The sequence below is a fragment of the Astatotilapia calliptera genome, chromosome 6 (genome assembly GCF_900246225.1).
Source record: "Astatotilapia calliptera chromosome 6, fAstCal1.2, whole genome shotgun sequence".
NCBI lineage: Eukaryota > Metazoa > Chordata > Actinopteri > Cichliformes > Cichlidae > Astatotilapia > Astatotilapia calliptera.
In genome coordinates, this window is record NC_039307.1 from 37,262,668 (window position 1) to 37,284,355 (window position 21,688).

The 21,688-nt window shown below is 39.9% G+C and overlaps 1 long non-coding RNA gene across 2 annotated transcripts in view; it reads left to right on the forward strand.

Annotated features, from left to right (window-relative positions):
• Positions 1-21,058, forward strand: part of LOC113024734 (uncharacterized) — a 37,881-nt gene extending 16,823 nt beyond the window's left edge. For both annotated transcript variants that reach the window (XR_003272702.1, XR_003272701.1), the window contains one exon: positions 20,752-21,058. This is a non-coding gene — a long non-coding RNA (uncharacterized LOC113024734). The remainder of the gene's footprint in view (positions 1-20,751) is intronic.
• Positions 21,059-21,688: the final 630 nt, after the last annotated feature.

Sequence of the window (21,688 nt, forward strand, 5' to 3'; positions counted from 1 at the left end):
GTACAAGAAAGTTGGCCACAATTATATTTGATCATGTAATAATCAAGCTATTGTTTCGTGATTAATTGATTTAACTACTCTTTTGATGATAAATGTTCAAATGGGAAGATGGAACCTAAAGTATATTTACATTTTAAGGAGACTAAGGTGAAATATAAGTTTGGACACACCTTCTCATTTAATGTTTTTTCTTTATTTTCACTTCTTTCTACATTGTAGATACATACTGAAGACGTCAAATATATGAAGCAAGATATATGGAATTATGTAGCAAAGAAAAAAAAAAGATAAATAACTCTAAATATATTGCTGTGTTGACAGCGCCGCAAACCTTTGGCCTCCTCTCACTGAGCTTCATGATGTAGTCACCTGAAATGGTTTTCACTTCACAGCTGTGCCTTATCAGGGTTCACTTGTGGAATTTCTTGCCTTCTTAATGAGGTTGGGACGATCAGTTGTGTTGTGCAGAAGTCAGGCTGGTACAGAGCTGACAGCCCTATTTGACAACTGTTAGAATTCATATCATGGCAAGAACCAATCAGCTAAGTAAAGAAATGACAGTCCATCATTACTTTAAGAACTGAAGGTCAGTCAGTCCGGAAAATTGCTAAAACTTTGAATGTGTCCCCAAGTCCAGTTGCAAAAATCATCAAGCGGTATGACAAAACTGGCTCACATGAGGACCGCTGCATGAAAGACTGTTAAATCTTTCAGTGTTTAAAAGCAAGGCTCCATTGTGTAAATTAGCATATTTATGCATAGTGTAGCAGTATTCATGTCTACTTTAAAATCACTTTAAAAAGCTAGTGTTCACAAAGAAAGATGCAGAGTTGCAGTAAGCTGCAATAAGTAAACATACTGATGCCAGTAGCTGTGCGTGCTGACATTGTTCACAAAGGACATTTTACATGCTGGCAGGTTTCTGACTGGGGGACCTGTACCCATTAAGATCATTCTGTGAAATCTTTGTGGGTTAGTTAATGATAGATTTGAACGTTTTCTCCCCTCTTATGCACAGATGCAGCACTGATTCATTCTGTGAGTTATATGCCTTTTGTATTCTTGTACTATTCTTAAGTCAGAATGAAGTCGTTTAACAAACATTCCTATGAAAGTAGTCAGGTGGAGACTGACCAATAATAACTGAAAAAGTATCCAATACTCACTGAAGAAGTTGAGTTTTGCACAGTACTGTGTGTATTATCATTTCGCTTTAAATACTGCAGCTATTTAGGGAAGGGAAACAGAAAAAGAACGGTAGACACAAAGTAACTCCTAAAAACTATACAATACTTTTCAAATGATTGTGTTTCATACTGTTGCACCTGCTGACTCCTGTCAGTAGAGGTCACTATATGCATACAGGTGCAATATGGTGGCTTCTCTTTTGCAGTCAGAGGGGTCATGTTTCAAGAATATTTGGAGTAGAAAATAGTTAAGCACACGTGAATATGTATACAGAAATTAAAGAAGGTTATTTCAAATAGTTAATAGTAATGTCAATAATTGTGTAAGTCTAAATGCTATATATTAATATTAATTAACTCTCTCCAACTGCTCTGTGGAACAAGACATGGCTTTTATTATTATTATTATTATTATTATTATTATTATTATTATTTTGCAAAGTGCTGGTCTTATGAATTAATCTTATGGTCTATGAATTCTGTCTGGCACAGTGGTTAGCACTGCTGCCATATAGCAAGAAGGTCTTGGGTTTGAATCCACCATCTGGCTTCTGTGTAGAGTTTGTATGCTCTGTCTGTGTGTGATCTCACTGGGTACTCTCTGTTCCTCCCACAGTCCAAAGACATGCTGTTAGTGGGGTTAGGTTAACTAGTAATTCTAAATTGCCCATAGGTGTGAAAGGTAGTCTGTCTCTCTATGTGAACCCTGTGACAACTAAAGCATTTACTTTAGCATTAAACCTTTTTGCAAATTAAAAAAAAGAACAATTCTGGTGATGACAAACACTCACATAGCTGTGACCCCCACTGACCTGGCAGCCTGCCCCTGCTTCAATCTTGTGATAACTTATTGTGAGGTGAATTCTTCTTTCATGCTGATATTGGTAGCACAGATAGTCACGACTAGGCACACTTAAGTTATTTGAACAGCATGTCCAAACCTGGCAAATAACAGCCAGCCAGCTAATCAGTCAGTCAGTCATAGCACACATAATCTGAGTACATATCAGTATAAGTCATATGGGGAGAGAAATCCTTACACTGGGGCTCTTAAAAAGACAGTTTGTTTGGTTTTAACATCATGTACAGACAGGGGTTAAAGTTAGATTTGGCAGATGGGGGGATTCTAAGATCAGGTGCAGAGTGGGGAAAAGAATTATCTATAAATAATCAGTAGAATTTGTGTTGTGAGCCCCAGTAGATTTTTCTTGCGTACAAAATGTCGTTAGCAGACATACTGATGTTCCAATATTGACTTTCCAAACCCGGAACGCTATAAAGTTAGAATAAAATATATAGTTGAGTGAATCTAATCAACATCATCACTTTAAATATAAAATGATTTCTGGTACTCGTGATGTAACCTAGTAACAGTACCTTAGATGTAACCAATCCAACATACTGCATCACTGTAAATTTGATCACAATAGTACAGACTAACTAATTTAGCTTACCTTAACTGCCTGTATCATGGCAAAATGTGTAATAGAATAGCACAAAATTATCATACATCGTTTTTTTCCCCCAAGATATAAACAAATAAATTAGCAAAACATTGTGGTTAGATCTCATGCCGTATTTAAATTCTATACAATAAACGAGGACATTAGATGTAAGAGTTAAAAGTCTCAAAATAATCATCCTTCCTCTCCTGTCCTCTCCATAACCAGTGTGGCACATTAACGTTTTTATTTTGTTTTCAATTTTACATCTGCATCATGAATGCGTTGAAGGTGTGAGTCGTGGGACAATATTTTGTTCTTATTATTGAGCAAGCATCTCAATGCTGTCAGTCTCTGTTTTGCAACCCTATTCCATGCTCACTTCTTATTTAAGAGTTGATTCTGCTCTATTTCTATTAAACCGTTGCAGTCACTGTTTTAATTATGAAAATGTTCATGGTATCCAGTTGAAGACGCTGTTTACAAAGCTTAATTCGGGAACAGTGAAGTTGACATTTTGACATTGTCTTTCACTTACTGGAACATGTCCAACATCTAGCGTAAAGCTTCATGTTCTAGTTTATACTATAAATTATGTGTTCATTGTTGTTTAGTTAATTAAAGTCATATAAATGTGAGAAACTGTCTACTCAGGGCCCCTGGTATACCAAGTGCTTGCAGTGAACTGAGGGTTTGGCCTAATATTCATTGGTTATTGAGCTAGTTTCATCACACAGACCTAGCAACCCTAAACAAAATAAAATTTAGTTCAGATCCTGGGCTTTTGCATTGCATTGCATTGTCTTACTTGTGGACCTACTTGTGGACCTATTACAAGTGTGCTTCACAATAGAAATGTTTGGAATTGAGAATTGCTCTTTTGAAACTATTTCTGTTTTCTGCTACCTGCGGACAAATGCTCTGCTCTGTTTACTAACTTGTCTCTGTGTGATTAGATGCTAACCATGGATTCTACAGAAGCTTTTTGTTTCTCCCACTCTTTCTAAGAGGTACAGGTGACAGTTCTTGGGCTCTTTCTAGTGACCTTTGTGTCATTTTGAACATAGTTTTAGTGTCAACTAAGATATTATAGTTATGTCATAGTTTTTCTTCATCACTTTTACTTCTTCTGAGTGGTTAAAACGTTCATATACACCAGGGCTCATTATTTAGTTTCAAACCATGCAGATACATATCCTCTGTAATAATGATATCGGTTGTGGATCCTTTCTGGCCTTTGGATTGTATGGCTCGATCCTGGTAAGCTGGACTTTTTATAATTCAGCTGCAGATGCCCAGTCAGGTTGGCATCTGATGTTATGGTGCAGCAGGAGACAATATTCTGCAATGGAAGGTAGCTGCTGTTGGGGAGTGTGATTGTCACGGGAGGGTGTGTGTGAGCTGCAACAATTTTCAAGTGGGTATAACGTGCCAAAGTAAAAAAGAATCTTAAATGCACTAGAGGAACCAAGTAATGAGATGATAAATATAATAACTTCAGCTGTCACTATATATAACAGTTGTAAAGTCATAGTATTACACTTCTGCGTACAGTACATTTGTGAGGAAGTATGGATTTTTTTCTTCTCATTCTGAAGCTTCAGGAGCTGGAGTTAGTGGGACCCAACATTTTTTGCTGGAAGCTTAGATTTTGCTCATGGTGAGCATTCACCATTCTGTATGTCTCCCATTGATATACATTCTTTATGTAGAATAAACACTTCTAATACAAATGATGTTTTTTCTGGGAGGTTAAAACTGCTTTTACATGCTGTTTTCTGTTGATTACTGAGCTACTGCAGCTCAAAACTACATCCAGTACCAGCTCTTACTCTAAAGTCTAAGACACCACATGCTTAAGAAGACTTAACCCTTTAAAACCTGAACCATGAAATAACTACCAGAAATCTTTAATTGTTTGATAATGGAGTGTTTGTTGAACCTTTAGACAAAATATATAAGAATATATCTAATTGTAATCTGCATATACCTGTATATGAGTTCTAATTTGTATCACATTTGCTACATAAGGCATTTTTTTGCAATTTAGTCATTAAAAATGTGTCATGCAACATGTGTACACACACACACACACACACACACACACACACACACACACACACACACACACACACACACACACACACACACACAAATGCAAATAAGGAAGCAGAAAAAGTCTAGTGTGTGTTTTGCATGTGAGGGCTCGTCACATGAAACACCAACTGCCTGTTACAAATATTTATAATCAGCTGGTACTAATGAGCAACATTTTTTCTACTTTAAGCACCTCTTCAGGTTTGACAGCCGAAGCATGAACAAAGTGCTGTGGAGCTGACATGTCATGTTAGTTGCTTGACGGTAAAGGAGGCACGGCTGAGCCTGTTTGCCACATCTCTCATTACTTTGTATTGTCTGTACTCCCTGCCCTCCACAGCTGTCAGTCTGTGACATATGCCTGTGGAGGGGGATGTTTCACACACACACACACACACACACACACACACACACACACACACACACACACACACACACACACACACACACACACACACACACACCTGTAATTGAACAGTTTATTTTCCTTAAATTAAATTTTATTAAACCACCATTATTTATTTTACTATGTTAAAATATCAATGAAATTACAAATTAGACTTTGAGTTAACATGTAAAAAAACATGAAAAACCTGTAACTGCGAGTAATCATATAATTTAAGTGAGAAGCCAGGCAAAGAGTGATTAAAACAACCATTATGAAGACAACCAAGGGAACAGTGTCCCCTGCCCAGCACAGGGTTCAAAAGGCTCCACCCCGGAGCCAAGCCTAGGAAGTGTGCCGGAGGGAGAGTCCATGAAATAGCGCAGCCTAAAGAGGAGACGTGGGCCTGTTCTCCTTTCGGCCCACTACCAAAAGGAGGCGCTGAAGGGGTTTGGTGCAGTGTGTGTTGGATGGCAGCCACGTGTGGAGTCCCGACTATTGCAGCTGGAGTTGATGGGTCATTGAATGTGACCTGTCTGGTGAGGAAGAGCGAGTTAGGTTGGGAGATGTTGGGTTCATCTCAACACACCTCTTAAACCTTGTTCCAGTCTGGAGTTGCCCTCAGTGAGGGCTTGTGGGCTAGGATGGTTGTCCATCTTCTTGGTTTGCTGCCTATACATTGGCGTTTTTACTGGTGGGCAAAAGGTTGTTTCCCTGCACCTTTGGGCCAGCGACCAGATCCTGATGTTGTTTTTGCGCTTATGCAACAAACAACTGTTTAGAGTCGCTGAATGGGGTGCTCAGAGGTGATCCATCTGCTGACTCCATTGTTCTACTGGGAGACTTCAAAGCTCACGTGGGGAACTGCAGTGAGACCTGGTGAGAGGGGTGTGATTAGGTTAAAAGGCCTGCCTGATCTGAACCCGAGTGGTGTTGTCATTGGACAAAATTTTGTCCATAAGAAACACCATGTTTGAACATAAGCACGTCCATAAGAGCATGTGTCACCAAGGTTAGAGGTGGATATTTTTAATTGTATCATCAGAACTGTGACCATATGTTCTGGACACTTGAGTGAAGAGAGAAGCTGAGCTCTCAACTGATCACCACCTGGTGTTGTGCTGAATTAGGTAATGGGGAAGGATAGATCTGTCACACCTTAAGGTATAGTGAGAGTGTGCTAAGAATGCATGGCATCGGGCATTGGTCTGTAAGATCTTCAACTCTGCAAGAACCATTTTTAGTGAAATAAAACAGCTTTAGAAATTCGAGTCTGCTCTTGTGTTGTATTTTATGGAGATAAAATACAGCACAAGCCATGTGGTTGGTGTACTGAAAAAGGGTTGTTTTTCCCAAAAACACTAAATGCACTATGCTTAAAATTAGAGATGGTATCTGTTTCCCCAAACCAAACTAAGTGCTGGATCCAAGAGAGAGAGGCCTGAGAGCTGAGGGCTCTCCTTCTCCTTTTAATTTTAGAAACTCTAGGAACCACAAGTATGTCTGATGCTTGAGAGAAAAGTGGTCTATTGGGATAATATAATACTAAAAGGTATAATAGGGCTTCATTATTCAGGAATTAGTGAGAAAAGAAAAAGAAAGGAAAAGAAAAGAAAACACAAGCAAAGTATGGGAAAATGATGACAAAAAGAATTATTGACATGCTGCAGGGATATCTAAATTTAGGGAGTAGGAATAGATGGAGAATAAGTAGTAAGTGTATTGCATGAAATCCTGCAGCAGTCTGAGCATATAATAGAATAACTAAGGGATAGTTCACAGTCAGCCGATCCAGGCCTAACTATAAACTTTATCGGAAAGGTTTGAATCAAATTTTAAAACTAGAGAAGAGTTCCACCAGCAACCACACAAACCTCGTGAACTCCAGTTTTATTTTGGAGGAAATAGTCACCCAGCTTCAGGAATACTACAAGAATGTTATAATACAAGAAACTGATTCAGGTTATTTTCTTTGGTGATTACATTTCGTCTACGCCCTGGCTCTTGGGATACACTGAGATAGCAGCACACACTGTTACTCAGCTTTAGCAGAATCTTCAGAGTGAGCTGCATAGGCAGCCCTATTAAGGAGTGTCCGTCTTCCACATTCCAGCAGTCCCTTGCCACATGGTCACCTCTCTATTGCTGTTGCTGCCAATTACTTATTGCCCCGCACTGCAGCAAGCTCTTTGCAAGAGGAAGTGTGGCTCCAGGTGACATTCTTCCCCTGCGCAGCCTCAGTTCAACCCTGTATCTCTTTTGGCACCTACCTACTGGTGTGTCCTGTGCAGAGAGAGTCTGGTGAGTATCTTCTGCCAGAACTTGAGAATGAGCTAGCGAGTCCTGTTCCACCTAAACCTGAGCTGGAGGAGTTTCAAACTGCCTCTGCATGACCTTCTCCACTTCCACCTCTTCCTCCACCTCCGCTGCAGACCGTCAGCCAACACACTTTGTTTGCGGTTTCTGTTTTTTTCATTTAAAAAGGTAGCTGATAGAGTATTACTTGTGTCCCTTTTCATTTTTTTAAAATCTGAATTTGAGCTCCCTGTAGCCATAATGCAAAAATATTTACCATACAGCCCCCAGAAAGACAAGCTGCATAGCTCGACTTGGAAATAGTTTGTTGACAATAATATTTCTCATTACTGTGAGCTCTGGTTGCAATTATGAAGCTGTCTATCAGGTTGTCAGGATGGAGGAGGAATGTGGAGAATGCAGTTTTGTGTCTGTTCAGCTGGATATTAGCCTTTCACCAATCATAACTGAACATATAGAGACAAAGAACTTAAATATTCCTTCTTCTGAACCAGTTGTTGTCACTTTTGAATTGGCATCACTCCTGCAGCTTGTCACTTGTTTGTTATGACTCATGAACCAACAATATGGGGATTAGGAATATTTTCAGGAACTTTCAGGAACAACAACACAGACAAAGAGGAATGTGATTGTATCGGACTAACGGTTTTTGCTTGGTGCATGGTTGACACTTGAAATTAAGGGTAGTGAGAGCTTCTACTAACCTAAGGTTGAACTTACTGTAGATGATCTCATCTACGATGGGTGGCTGTCTCCTCAGTTGTGCGTGACTCAGATACATGAAGCTGCCGGCTTGGTGTCTCCATGCCGTCTTTGTCTTCATCTTCACCCCTATGAAGCCAACACCCATCCGCCTTTTTGTACCTGTGGTTTCCAAACTGGTGGTGGTTAGCTTTGTTCATCTGCTTCTTGAGGCCACTCTGCTGGCCGCTTGAGTAGATTCATATCTCAGCAAGAGCGACATGTGCATGGTCACATTCCAATGGGGATTTGTAGAGTAGATCGGAGAAACTCATCTAAACCCAGGATTAAAACTCAGAGCCAGTTCAGATGTTCTGATAGCAAATGCTGCCGGCCTGCCTATATTCTTCTCTTGTATTTCATGGGAAAGACTATCAGCGTAGCTGTTGGCAGCAAACACAGGCTGTTTACAGAACCACATTAATGACTTACATTCTGGTATCAGAAACCTCCCCACTGCCCCCAAAATTATCAGTGGAGCTGGAAACCCATCACTCGGCTCTAAAGAACCTTGTCAGAGCGTCAGCACTTGGCAAGCCTTTGGGATGATTAAGACTGGTCGTGCCCTGCACCCCTCCATTCTCTGCACACTCTTATTCCCCCCTCCCAATGCTTGCTGGCAGCAGCCTCTGTTCTGTCTCTGCTTCTTCCACTTCTCCTGCCAATCACACTTACTCTGCCATCTGCCTGGAATGGCACTGATAGAAAACACCCTAAAGTGCTGGTTCAGGGCCAGAGACGATTCTCTAGACGCTGATCAATGGTTAATGGTGAAGACAGAAGAAGGAAAGTGTTGTGACTTCCTTTGCAGGCCAAAAGGATGCTTCCCCTCCCTAAAGACTGACAGAAAGGCTGTTTGGTCTCAGACGAACACAACAATTTGAGGAATTTTCAGGCTGTCAACTCACATTTCTGTTGTCAGTCTGGTTCGGAGCACTCTGCTTCAACATCTTAAACTTAAAGAACCTTCTTTTTGCTAATTTTTGTTATGCACTATTGTAAAAAAAACTGTGCTCATGTAAAAAAAACTTTGAGCGCACGTAAAAAAAATTTGCAAGTGTTGCATTTTGAGGAGAAATTTATTTTGAGCAAAGAAAAGCTAAATTTGAGTGAACAAAATTCATTGCTGTGTGCAAAAAATTTATTTCAGTGTTTTCTATTATCCACACACACACAATAGCAGCCCCTCTCACTCAGTTTTTTGCATTTGTGCTTGCTCGCAATGTGTTGCTTGCGCTCTCAACATTTCTCTCTGTGCGTGTTCAACTCTTTCTGTACACCGTTATGTTTGTGCCACAAAACCAACCAATCGCAGACTTGGATGCAAAAAAATCTGATTGGCTGTTTTGGTCTCCAATCAGCTCGAAATGACGAAATGCAATATCCCAGAATCCATTTTGTCCAAAACTCAAACGAGGCAGTGACGGAGGAACACAGATTGGCGGAGTTTGAAATATTACTCTTTCTGGGTCACAAAATAAACTTTTAAGATATTTTCATGCGAGAATGGTGCTGTGTAAACTTCAAATACCTGCTCGATTCATCAAGACATCACATATTTACATAAGTGTTCTAATGTTTTTTTTTTAAAACTTGTTTTATTCATTTTAATCTTTTAATTTTATCCACATTGCATCAAGCAAAAATGAAATCATATTCAACACTGACGTGAAGAAATTTGTTTAGCATTTATGCCTAATTTCTGCATATTCCAGCATATAAAAAAACTTCTTTGTGTTACACTCACTCTAAGCACTATGTCCTATTGCTCTTAAGTCTATTTTCACTGGGTTAGCAGGAGTGGGGCTGGTGGAGGTTTGCCCCATGTCAGTGGGGGGATCCAGGAGTGTCTCTGTGAACTTCACATTCCTGTGGCAGCATGCTCGGTGCTTGCTCAGATTTGAAGTTAAATTTTTCGCTGTAAAATGAAGTTTCCTTCCCACGCAGAGTGAACAGCGAACGCTAATGTTTTTGTCACTTTTTATGGAGTCAAACTCAAAGTAAATGGACTGATTCTTATATAGCACTTTTCTACTCTCCCGGAGTACTCAAAGCGCTCTATACAACACATTCACCCAGTCTCACAAGCACTACCTCTATAGTGAGCGCTTTCTAACTATACTCACACACATTTATACTCCAATGGATGCATCGGAGAGCAACTTGGGGTTAGTATCTTGCCCAAGGATGCTTGGCATGCAGACTGGAGGAGCCTGGGATCGAACCTCCAACCTTCCGATCAGTAGGTGACCTGCTCTACCTCCTGAGCTACAGCCACCCCAAAGCAATGTCAGTACTTCCACGCTTTAAATGCTGCATGATTGTAGTCTCTCCCACACTCCATATTATCCATTGTTGATCTACACATGTCTATTGCTGCTACAGATGTCGCTCGTACATCATCGTCATGAGACACTCTCACAAACAAAAGCACGGTTTAGTAATGCAGTAATGCAGCGTGCTTACGGGAAAGTAACAGTAATCTAATTACTTTTTTGCAATAGTAATTGCAAAATTACTTTACTCGTTACTTAAAAAAGTAATCGGATTACTTCCCATCTCTGCTTGTAATAACCAAAATTATTTTCATGTGTTTGCATGTTTAATCCATCAGTATGGGTTCTTTAATGTAAATTATATTTAAATGCTAAAAAATAATTATTGCTGTTATCCATGAATGTTTAATTTAACTATTTTACACAAAAAGCAGTGAAACTGTATTGCTTTCAGTTTTGACACCACATTCAGTTAAATTACTCTGAAGTTGGTGATTACTCAACTCAAAGTAAATCTAAACCACCTCAGTTTATGTTGTAAACCACTTACTATTTTACCTTCTACTATTTGTCCTCTGTCACCTTAGCCTGCTCTAATCCTGCCCCCACCCCCAGTCCTGTCTTTGCCTCAAATTTTTGCATGACTGCCTCCATCGCCTTTCTACTCACCTTTCTTCTACCCTACGGATGAACTTTTCAACCCTTCAACTCTGCTCACATCCTCGGGGACAGGAGACAAAGTCCTGAAGTGTTTCATGTCTTTTCTGTCTGTGCATGACCTTTTAAAGTCTGTGGTCTTATTTGCTTACTGGCATGCCCCAGCACCTCTTGCATGGCTTTGACTCCTGCGGCCATGTTGTATATGCCTACACCTGTGACCTGATGAAGGCATGCACTAATAAGCTCTTGTCCTCATCATGTCCCCATCATTCTGACATCTGTCAGTTGACAATATAAATATCAGGCACGTGCACCAACATGACATCTGTCACTATGTGGACACTTATTCTAAACATCATGACTGGTACAGGATCTCCTTAAACTGGGGGAATTATAGTAAACATAGTTGTGATGAATATTCCTTTTTTTATTTCAGTAACTGATTCAAGGTTGTACACGGTTGTGTTTACATTCTTTAATTAGTCCCATTAAAATTTTTTATAAAAATAAATAGTCTAATTAGGTAAGTAAAAAACAAAAACAAACTGCCACATAAAACAGCCATCAACACTGGACAGGGACAGGGTCTCGTATAGCTCTAAAATTCTCTGTTTTTTCCTGAAACTCTTTACCTTTCTTTCTTTTTAAAAAATAATTTCAGATGTAAAACCCTCTCTGTCTCTGTGCACAAACTAGTACTAAGTACTAAGAAATAAAAGAATGATTTAATTAAAATATAATTTATGTTTTTAACAAAATATATTTTATTAACTTTAAAAATGATCAGCAAATACTCATTGTAAAAACTTTCTTTTTTTCCTTTTTTCCCCCCCACTTGGGTTGAAACATCCTTAGATTTCTCATGTGGAAAAGATTTACATTTTGTTCGTACTCTTACTGTGAAACACCAGGCAAACACATGTTAGGGAGAAAATTATTAAAATAATTTGAATTCAATTTTATTTATGTTGCACCAAATCACACTATCACTCCATCCGACGATCCCTGACACATCTGCATGGGTTAGTTTCACCTGATGTGTCACATGATCCAGTCTGTTTTGGGAGAATCTGAGGAAGCCTGCTGGATGTGGCTGTGTTAAATCCTGGCGCCACTCTGTCCACCCATCCCTACATTGCCTCCTCAGGCTCTGTACTCCTTTACATCACCTTTATTCTGGGCAAGAAGTGAGCCGAACATCCCCCAAAAGACCTACAGGCCAACAACAGAGAAAGAAAGAGTGAGAGCAAAGGACTGACAAGGAGAAATCAGAGACACTAATAAGAGGAGAAAGTTCGAAGAGAGAGAGAAAGAGGTGTAATTTAAAACTTGGAATTAGTGTGACACAAGGAAAATCAACAACATAGCCACTAACAGAAACATTTATAGTTGTACTGTTTATCCGGTTGTTCAGTGATGACACGACGAATCCTACTTCCGGGCCTAAAGTAGTCTGCGTTTAATATGGCTTTTGTGTTGTTAACATGTTTAATGTTATGTATTTTCTTCTATTTGATCTCAAAAAGCTCCTAAAACAGTCAGCGATCACTGTTGACCTCCCTCGGCTTTTATTATCGCTAATCATTTATTTAAGCTCAGTTTTTAAAACCTTAGGATGTAACTACAGCCCAGCCCATGCAGCAGTATATGAATGACTAACCTCGTATTGTGGATGGATTATCTCAGTTGTTCTCCTGGCTGAAGTTTGGTCCTTTTACAGCATCCTGCCATGCGATTACATTTGTTCCTGACCACCGAGAACACTCACGTTAACTTTTATCGAGTGGAAAAAAAGTTAGCTTGTTTATATTATGCTAACATAGCTGTGTCGCTAGCGGTCACGTAGCACATCATTATATACCAGCTAGCCCAACTTCAGTAACCCTACAAACCTCACTGCTGTTTAGTTTTCTGTCTTCATTTATGCTGGAAGTGATAACAGAGCTGTACGTTTTAATTTGTTTCCAAAACCCCGCAGTCAGGACATGCTATATTGTATTTAGATAGAAGCTAGTGAGCTAACTCCCTGCTAACTTCTAACTCCGTTAAATGTCATAAATTCCGTTTTCATGGATGCCTGGATGTTAAACTCAATTGTTACACCTGGTAGAGCAGAATGCTGATCATTTTATTAAAGATGAAAGACTTTAGACAGTTTTTCAACTCTCAGTAGTGATCATTTGATATATGCACCTGCAGCGGAGTTTAGGTCCAGACACAGCTAGTGACGTCAGACTGAACAACCGGATTGAGTTCCGCTCAGCTGTCTTACATAAAGACAGCTACTCTGTATATAGAGTGAAGTAAGTAAACCTTGGACAGCAGTGTTAAAAAAGTAAATTTCAACTTGCTTTTGTTGGACTAGTTACACCAATTTACTGTACATACTGTACTATGTGTGTATTTGCATGTCAGCGCATACTGACATTTAGAGGATTAAAGCTTTTTGAAAAAAAGTAGTTTAGATAGTTTAGAGCTTCTCGTTTAATGTCTTTCCCCAAAGACAGATTGAGAGACATGTTCAAAGCCTGGTTACTTCTACAGTGTATAGCTGCATAGTCGCTACACAATGTGAAAGTCATTGTCAGGTTGAGCACCCCTCATTTTGTTATGAAATGTGAGTTGCAAACACTGTTCAGTAAGAGTAACTCTTTTCAGTGCTGTAAGAATTAGACAAATCTTTCATATAGTATGATTTGCTCATGAAAGTGACCATTTTAGCATCTTCCCCTACAACATACCATTTGCTTGACTTAAGCAATAGTTACGGCTTAGAACAAAGACAGTGATCTCTGATACAATTAAAAGAAGTTGAAACAGGAAACAGTGATTTTTATTATTCTTATTATTATTCTGTTTTACTTTGTTGTACAAGATAGATACAACAGGGCCATTTCCACAGTACAACCCTAATTTTAAAAGTAAAAAGCAGAATGCAATCATTTGGAAGTCTCATATAAACCCATATTTTATTCATAGTAGAACATAGAAAACGTATCAAATGTCCAAATGGACAAAATTATTCATTTAAAAAACCAGATTAGTTAATGTTGATTTCAGTGATTATCACACTATAGCATGCTCTCTTCTTTGAACAACAGTTGTAAAGTCTGGGAAGTGAGGAGATCAACTGCTTGCCTTTTAGGAGAGGAATGTTGACCTCTTTCTTGTCTGATAAAGGATTCTAGCTACTCAACCTTTCTGTTGCATTTTTGGGTTTGTGATGGAAAAAATGTTTTCAGTTGGTGGAACATCTGGATTTAACCTGCATTTGTAGAGAGCGGCTATTTCTGGAATTGTTCCTGAGCCCGAGTGTTTTCCATGCCAGAATCATGCCTGAGGACCAGTAGATGACAGACACTGAATATTGTTTTTTACCCTTATTCCTTGAACATAGAGATTTCTTCAGATTCTCAGAATCCGTTGATGATATTATGCATTGTATATGGTGAGATTGTCAAAATCTTATGTTGAAGGACACTTTTCTGATTTTAAAAAAAAATTGTTATTATAGAGCCAAGAATCAATCCTTCGAAGCTCTCTGCACTCTCTGTTCGTTCGCTCTGTGGTAGAGTATCACTTCCCTTTCCTGCTCAAACACAGGCTGTATCCCAATTCAGGGTCTGCAGCCTTAAAGTACGTATTTCAAGGCCGATTACGTCACAGCGGCGCGCCGAAGGCTGTCCCAATTCAAAGGCTGCTCGAAATGTGGCCCTGAAATGCGTCCTTCATTTCCCTGAATTTTAAGGCTGTGGAAGTGTAGACTTCGTGGCCCAACATATCCCAGAATGCATAGCGTGGCGATGGGTGTGGATAAATTTGCAGAAAAAAACAGCGGGTGAAGGGCGGCCGAAGAGTACACTTTAAGTACTGAATATTATGTCACTTATTTATGTGCAAATGTTTAATAACGAAGAACAAAACATTACTGTTGGCCACATGTCGGCAAAGTTATGTGACATTAGTGATGTTTGTACTAACTTGGTTTTAAAGCCTTTACTTTAAAATATACGCCGTTCAATAGCTGAGCTTAATCTTACAGAGAATGATCAAAGCTCATGTAGAAACAAACAAATGAACCAAAGATTTTCTCCTTCATTTCTGTCAAACAAAGCTATGACACGTTTCCAGTGGTTAGTATCATGGTTGCTAGGCAACCTGGGCAGCGCAATGGAGGCTTTTTTTTTTTAAACTTTATTGACAAACAACAGTATCAGCGCAATGGAGGCTAGACCGTCCCATTACACAAGCCTCGCACTTCCGGCCTTAGCGGTCTTTGAGTACGCGGCCCTTGAGGATCGTTGAGGCTGCGTACTTTAAGGCTGCAGACCCTGAATTGGGATACAGCCACAGTGGTGTTTCTGAGTAGCTTATCTGCTTAGCAATTTAATTAAAAACTTTTAAATACATTGTTTTTTCATGGTATAATCTTCACGTGCTTCATCCGAAGCACACTTTCTGTGTACTCACTACCTAATTTATAGCCAAAGTATTCACTCACTGTCTCTGTACTGTTTCGCTAGCTTAGCTTAGCTCGTAGCCGACTCATTAGCACCATAGCTACTTCACCTGTCCCTCCTGCACTTTCTTGCTCATTGTGTCAGATGTTTAGTTACTCCTCGGCCTCCTTTAGCAGTAATGATAACTGTAACAAATGTAGCATATTTGCAGCTCTGGAGGCCAGGATTACTGAATTGGAGACTTGGCTTCGCAAGCTTCATTCACCCATAGCTAGCCAGGCCCCTGTAGCTGGTGCAGCCGAAGATAGCGTAGGCCCTGCTAGCTGTTCCCTGGCAGACCCCAAGCAGCTGGGGAAAGAGGGCGGCTGGGTGACGGTGAGGAGGAAGCATATTAGTCCTAAACAGAAGCCCCAGGTACACCACCAACCTGTTCATGTGTCTAACTGTTTTTCTCCACTCTGCAACACACCCGCTGGGGCTCAAACTCTGGTAATTGGTTATTCTGTTCTCAGATATGTGAAGCTAGAGACACCGGCAACCACAGTCAATTGTCTTCCAGGGGCCAGAGCAGGCGACATTGAAGGAAATTTAAAACTGCTGGCTAAGGGTAAACGTAAATTCAGTAAGATCATAATTCACGTCGGCAGTAATGACACCCTGTTACGCCAATCGGAGGTCACTAAAATCAATATTGAATCAGTGTGCAACTTTGCCAAAACAATGTCGGACTCTGTAGTTTTCTCTGGTCCCCTCCCAATCAGACCAGGAGTGACATGTTTAGCCGCATGTTCTGCTTAAATTGCTGTCTGTCTGAGTGGTGTCCCAGAAACGATGTGGGCTTCATAGATAATTGGCAAACCTTCTGGAGGAAACCTGGTCTTGTTAGGAGAGACGGCATCCATCCCACTTTGGATGGAGCAGCTCTCATTTCTAGAAATATGGACAAATTTATTAAACCCCCCAAAATATGACTATCCAGAGTTGGGACCAGGAAGCAGAGTTGCAGTCTTACACGCCTCTCTGCAGCTTCTCTCCTCCTGCTACCCCCCCCAAAAACCCATCTCCATAGAGACTGTGTCAGCTCCCAAACAGACAAAAAACAAACTAAAAACCAGCAACAAACAACTTAAACATAAACAATTACAAAGAAAGAACAATAAAGTATCCACACCTGAACCAAAGAGTAAAACAGTGAAATGTGGATTATTAAATATTAGGTCTCTCTCCTCCAAGTCTCTGTTAATACATGACTTAATAATTGATCAACAAATCGATTTACTCTGCCTTACAGAAACCTGGTTGCAGCCGGATGATTATGTTAGTTTAAATGAATCAACACCCCCGAGTCATTCTAACTACCAGAAACCCCGAAGCACAGGCCGAGGGGGCGGTGTGGCAGCAATTTTTCACACCAGCCTATTAATCAACCAAAGACCCAGACAGACTTTTAATTCATTTGAAAGCCTGATGCTTAGCCTCGTCCACCCCAGCTGTAAAACTCAGACACCAGTCTTACTTGTTATCATCTATCGTTCACCTGGGCCTTACACAGAGTTTCTGTCTGATTTCTCAGACTTTATATCTAATTTAGTTCTGAGCTCAGATAAAATAACTATTGTGGGTGATTTTAACATTCATGTAGATGCTAAAATGACAGCCTCAACATGGCATTTAATCTGTTATTAGACTCAATTGGCTTCTCTCAAACTGTAAAAGAACCCACCCACCACTTTAATCACACTCTAGATCTTGTTTTAACATATGGCATAGAAACTGAACATTTAACAGTGTTTCCTAAAAACCCTCTACTGTCTGATCATTTCCTGATAACATTTACATTTACAATAATCGATTACACAGTAGTGGAGAGTAGACTTTATCAAAGTAGATGTCTTTCTGAAAGCGCTGTAACTAAGTTGAAGAATATAATCCACCCACTGTTATCATCTTCAATGCCCTGTACCAACACAGAGCAGAGCAGCTATCTGAACGCTACCCCAACAGAGGTCGATTATCTTGTTAATAATTTCACCTCCTCACTATGTACGACTCCGGATATTGTAGCTCCTGTGAAAACTAAGGTCTCTAATCAGAAGTACCTGACTCCGTGGTATAATTCTCAAACACGTACCCTAAAGCAGATGACTCGTAAGCTGGAGAGGAAATGGCATGTCACAAATTTAGAGGATCATCATTTAGCCTGGAGAAATAGTTTGCTGCTTTATAAGAAAGCCCTCTGCAAAGCCAGAACATCTTACTATTCATCACTGATTGAAGAAAATAAGAACAACCCTAGGTTTCTCTTCAGCTCTGTAGCCAGGCTGACAAACAGTCAGAGCTCTTTTGAGCCAACCATCCCTTTGACGTTAACTAGTAATGACTTCATGAACTTCTTCACAAATAAAATTTTTATCATTAGAGAAAAAATTACCAATAATTATCTCACAGATGTAATATTATCTACAGCTACTCTTAGTACCATTGATGTTAAGTTAGACTCTTTTTCTCCAATTGATCTTTCTGAGTTAACTTCGATAATTACTTCCTCCAAGCCATCAACGTGTCTTTTAGACCCCATTCCTACAAAACTGCTCAAAGAAGTCCTGCCATTAATTAATTCTTCGATTTTAAATATGATCAACCTATCTCTAATAATCGGCTATGTACCACAGGCCTTCAAGCTGGCTGTAGTTAAACCTTTACTCAAAAAGCATCTCTAGACCCAGCAGTCTTAGCTAATTATAGGCCAATCTCAACCTTCCTTTCATATCAAAAATCCTTGAAAGAGTAGTTGTCAAACAGCTAACTGATCATCTGCAGAGGAATGGTTTATTTGAAGAGTTTCAGTCAGGCTTCAGAGCTCATCACAGAACAGAAACAGCTTTAGTGAAGGTTACAAATGATCTTCTTATGGCCTCTGACAGTGGACTCATCTCTGTGCTTGTCCTGCTAGACCTCAGTGCAGCGTTCGATACTGTCGACCATAATATCCTATTAGAGCGATTAGAACATGCTGTAGGTATTACAGGTACTGCACTGCAGTGGTTTGTATCATATCTATCTAATAGACTCCAATTTGTGCATGTAAATGGAGAGTCCTCTTCACACACTGAGGTTAATTATGGAGTTCCACAGGGTTCAGTGCTAGGACCACTTCTGTTTACATTATACATGCTTCCCTTAGGCAGCATCATTAGAAGACATAGCATACATTTTCACTATGTAGATGACACCCAGCTCTATCTGTCCATGAAGCCAGATAACACACACCAATTAGTTAAAGTGCAGGAATGTCTTAAAGACATAAAGACCTGGATGGCTGCTAACTTTCTGCTTCTTAATTCAGATCAAACTGAGGTTATTGTACTCGGCCCTGAAAATCTTAGAAATATGGTATCTAACCAGATTCTTACTCTGGATGGCATTACCTTGTTAGAAGTTAGAAATATCCTGTCTCAGAGTGACGCTGAAAAACTAGTTCATGCATTTATTACTTCCAGGCTGGACTAGTGTAATTCATTATTATCAGGATGTCCAAAAAACTCGCTGAAAAGCCTTCAGCTAATCCAAAATGCTGCAGCAAGAGTCCTGACAGGGACTAGAAAGAGAGAGCATATTTCTCCTGTTTTGGCTTCCCTTCATTGGCTTCCTGTTAAATCCAGAATTGAATTCAAAATCCTGCTCCTCACATACAAGGTCTTAAATAATCAGGCCCCATCTTATCTTAATGACCTTGTAGTACCATTTCACCCTATTAGAGCACCTCTGTCTCTCTTCCACAGCATGTCTTTTATCCTGTCTTCCTTCTCTCACCCCAACCGGTGGCAGCAGATGGCCCCGCCCCTCCCTGAGCCTGGTTCTGCCGGAGGTTTCTTCCTGTTAAAAGGGAGTTTTTCCTTCCCACTGTCGCCAAAGTGCTTCATATGATTGTTGGGGTTTTCTCTGTATCTATGAAGCGCCTTGAGGCGACTTTTGTTGTGATTTGGCGCTATATAAATAAAATTGAATTGAATTGAATTGGCCAAAATGGCTTGGGAGGACTGTATATATTGACTTTTATTTATTATAGTGTGTTTGTGTATCCATGAGAATAAAAGTATTTGGCTGTTATCATGTTAATTCTGCTTAAGTTTTCAGGAACTTGTGCTTGTTGAATGATTCTAGTTTCTTGTTGTTGTTTATAGCAGTGCAGTATTGTTCATTAGATGCATACTGCCATTATTTCTCTCCCTCATAGTAAAGAGAGTTTGGGTATGCAGTTAAGGACCGTCCTACATTTCTTTATCTTGCTTCTAAAGATCTATTTTTTGGGTCATTGTTGTGTTGGAAGACAAAACGATGACCCAGACCCAGTTTTGCTGCTGACTGCTTGGGGGTTTTCTTTCAAAATCTTCACATATCCTTCTTTCTTCATGAATCCTTCTACTTCGATAAAATTCCCAGTCCCAAACTCACATAAGCATCCCCTAAGTAATTGTACTCCCACCACCGTATTTAGCTATGGGGATGACCTCTCCCTGCTTTCTCTGTAAGCAGCGTAAAATGAGATGAAGCCATATCTCTTTGGCCAAAGGACACACTTCCAGTATTCCAGTACATTCTTTTTAGCAAAACTTACCTTTTTAGCATTTTGTTGCACCTTAAATGAGATAACATTTTTCACTAAATACCAAAATGTCTCAGTTTAAACATTTTATTTAAATGTTTTTTTTTGCATCTGCAGTCATTTATTTTGGTAAAATGTTGTTATTTAGTGATGGTACCTCCCTCCTATTCCTTGCACATACATGGAAACATGGAGATATGGAGTCCAGGAACAAGAGTCAGACACAGAACAGAGTGGATCATCAGTGACAAAAATATATGATGCTGATGACGATGATGCCCAACATGGGCTGGACGATGGTCACAAAGTTGCTTACATATGGGCAGCAAATGATAGCTCACAGGTCACCATAAATAAGATACTGGGCTTTTATACAGAGTTTTCAAACACTTCATATGATTTATTATTTGTCTTTTACGTTTTCTTTATGTAAGTATTTTCTGAGTTAGAAACTTCCTCAAAGTCCTCAAAGGGTAAAGAGCTATTACTCTGTTCTGTGACTGGGATGAAAACTGCATTGTTCCTCCTGCATCTGAGGTTTGACTAATGGATGGACTCTCCTCTCCTGCAACCTGGCATAGGCTTTCCCAGGGTGGCTTTAGTTGGAGCACATCCTCTGGTCCCCCTCCTTAAAGATGGGAACCACCACACCGGCCTGCTAATCGAGAGGTACCGTCCCAGATCTCCATGCAGCATTGTAGAGGCGTGACAGACGAGACAGCCCTACAACATCCAGAGCCTTCAGGAGCATCCACCCCAGGGGCCCTGCCACCAAGGAGTTGTTTAATTGCCTCAGTGACTTCTCCCCCAGTGATGAGGGAGAGGTCACTGTTTTGAAAATTATTAATTATTGATATAAACAGGCTGATATTGGCCCAATGAACCATTTGATGGGTTTGATTAATTAAACCACACAGAGACAATGTAGTTATACAGTAGCTTTGAACTTTATTTTTTCTTCTGAACCATTCATTTTATTAACATGTACAGTAATTCAATTCAGTTCAGTTTTATTTATATAGCTCCAAGTCACAACAACAATCGCCTCAAGATGCTTTATGATATAAGGTAAAGACCCTACAGTTGTGTGAGATCCAAAAGCAAGTGATCTATAACAGATACATGTAAACACACTTACACAATGCTCATGTATTTGTATACATATCTTCAAACTGCACAATCACAGAGAACAGAATTCGACAAAGGTAATTAACCCCGTATAATTGAGGCCGGCTGGAAGATGAGAAGACGAGAAGAAGAAGAAGAAAGAAGAAAACAAGGGGAGGTAGAGGGATACATGATCTCACTGCTCATCATAATGAATATATAAATGCATCTTTTCGAGCTCTAGGAATCTCACCGGAGCTGGGGCATTATCCTGGCGGTGGTGTGTCTTTGTTCTTCCCTATAGAAGAGCAGCAGTGAAAGCAATCTGTCCTGTAGTGGAGCTCCATCCAGCAGCCTAGCCCTGATAAGGAGACCCCCTTGGTGTCTGGTCCAGCGGGCTTAGCTTCGCCT